The sequence below is a fragment of the Crocuta crocuta genome, unplaced genomic scaffold, assembly GCF_008692635.1.
Source record: "Crocuta crocuta isolate KB4526 unplaced genomic scaffold, BGI_CrCroc_1.0 scaffold414, whole genome shotgun sequence".
Classification (NCBI taxonomy): domain Eukaryota; kingdom Metazoa; phylum Chordata; class Mammalia; order Carnivora; family Hyaenidae; genus Crocuta; species Crocuta crocuta.
In genome coordinates this window covers 715,662-718,020 of record NW_027530852.1, presented here as the reverse complement: position 1 = coordinate 718,020, position 2,359 = coordinate 715,662, and the positions used below count along the sequence as shown (strand labels likewise).

The window sequence follows — 2,359 nt, the reverse complement described above, 5'->3', positions numbered from 1 at the left end:
GGTGGGGTGGGGGGTGGAGATGGGGAGAAAACGAAAACAGAAGTGATTTGAATGCCAGGACAACTGAGAAAGGCCAAAAGAGCTGGGCTTTGACAAAATGCAAGGAGTTCAGAGTTGCAGCTGCCTACAGGTGGGGAAAGAAAAACCACACACCAAAATTAAATGTTCTAGGGGTGCATGGGTGGCCCGGTCAGTTAAGCGTCTGACTCTTGATTTTGGCTCAGGTCATGATCTCATGGTCGTGTGACTGAGCCCCACAACAGGCTCAGCATGGAGTGTGGAGCGTGCTTGGGATTCTTTCTCTCTCCCTTTCTCTCTGTTCCTCCCCTGCTCATGCTCGTTTGCTCTTGCTCGCTCTCTCTCAAAATAAACAAACTTTTAAAAACATGCTCTAACAGGGAAAATATACTTACTTCTACTTGCTATAGTGAATATTTGGCTGATTAAATCTTCTTTTGTCTAGGACTACTGCATTTCCTAGGACATATCCTGGATTGAAGAAACATTCCTACAAAGGAGGGTGATATCCTTTAGGTAAACATCATTATAACTTCCTTTCATTAAGTGCCCAATATTTTCCAGTCATCTTGACAGATGCTTTCTATACCGCACATACATTCTCACAGTCTTACCATATAGTTTACTAAACTCAGTTGGCACATGAAAAACTTAAAATATTCTCATATTCACAAGGCGGTGTCAGAGCTAGACTAGACTCCTAGTGTGAATACATCCAGGGCATGCAATGGCCCACCACGCCCACCTGGAAGCAGACCTTGTATACCTTATTCACTTTTCTTGTTGCTACTCCAAAATATAGCTTAGCCGATTGGGGGAAAAATGGAATTCATATACAGAGCAATAAGAATACCAAAATAAAGGAGAGGTATGAATAATGAAAGGAAGAATATCTGGTAACAGTATGATGGTCTGCATATGCAGTGTAGCCTAACTTCAAAACATGGTGGTCTCACACAGTCATCTGGCTCAGCTTAGTTCCTATGGTTAAGTATTTTAGAGCAGAAGTTACCGAAGAGGCCAAGTCTGGGGCGGGGGTAAAGCGAAGGAATAGATCAGCATGGGTTTTTTTTTTTTTCTCTGACATTCTACCTCCCCACCTCTGTCCACTTTCTTGTTTTTCACCTTTCCCATTTCCTATCACTCCTGGGACACAGACTCATCCTGTGTTCAGACTGGCACTAGAGAGATTAGTAAACAGTTCGTAGCGATGCGGCAGCACTGTGGAAGCTGTTCGTTAAAGAGATAGTAGCCAAGATGAGGACTGTTACAAACGAAGACTGACAAAAATAACATAAAGGCATACAGGGAGTCATGCAACAATCTCCCCTCACCCACTCGTACACCTATGTTGTCAAGCTGACTTCTTAAAGAAAGGTATCAAGGAGGTAAGAGGGTGGTGGTGGAGGAAAACGACGAGTGCTCTCCACTCCAGAACAGAGGGGGCACCAGAGATCCCGCCTCTTATGCCAGCCTTGATGGGCCCTATCGTTGGTTACAGGAAGAATAGCACTCACTTCCTCTTGGGGCGTCTGAGGAAGGCGAGACGCCCTCTTTGCTTTCAGCTGCCGCTTCGGGACAGGTGACTGAGGAGTCTTCTAGGCCCAAGCACGCGTCGTCAAGGTGAGGAACCCGATTAAGGAATAAGAAAATACCTCCCTCACCCCGAAGACTGTCACCCCTGTTCCCCACAAGCCCCCACACCCACTCGCAAGCTTAGGCGGCCCTCGGCAGAGTAGTCAGGAGGAAGCAGATTTCCGCCTGGAGGGTCGCAAGAAATGTGAGGGCTCTGGTGGGAGGCGCCAGTTCAGCGGAGCGAGGAGAAGACCCTAACAAAAACCCAAGTGGGGAAACATAGGTTATAAGTCCCACCAAGGCCGTTCTGGTTCCTCTCCACTTCCGGAGGACCCAAACATGGCGGTCGGGTGGGTACGAAGCTACGTTCCCTCCCTGGAGGATGAAGAATCAGAAAGCCTTGATCTTCCGAGAAGGGTACTACGCTCTAAAGGAAATGAAAGAAGCGAAATTCTGAGAGCGGTCTGAGGGGGACCGTTATTTCTAGAACAATGAGGCGGCACATAATATTAGCCGCCATCAGTCCTGGGGAGCTCTGGGGGGAAGGGCAGACAGGCTTACTTCGGAAAGGAAGGACTCACGGATGAGAGAGCCTTGGTCAGAAGAGAAAGGGCTCAAGTTAGCAATGGAAGGCACTCCAGCTAGGAATCAGGGTAAGGACTCTGTGAGAACTGAAGGAACCCCTATCCCGCTGGCAACCCTGCTTGCCTGTTCTCTCATAACATGTTGAGGGACACTCATTTTTTTCACTCTGGTGTCATGTGAG

General features: G+C 47.8%; 1 protein-coding gene and 1 pseudogene across 1 annotated transcript in view; both read left to right on the top strand.

Moving 5' to 3' along the window:
- Positions 1-1,851, top strand: part of LOC144235854 (melanoma-associated antigen B5-like) — a 6,094-nt pseudogene extending 4,243 nt beyond the window's left edge.
- Positions 1,560-2,359, top strand: part of LOC144235855 (melanoma-associated antigen B3-like) — a 3,256-nt gene continuing 2,456 nt past the window's right edge. Inside the window, exon 1 of the mRNA XM_077769439.1 lies at positions 1,560-1,641. The gene's annotated coding sequence lies outside the window, so the exon portion shown is untranslated. The remainder of the gene's footprint in view (positions 1,642-2,359) is intronic.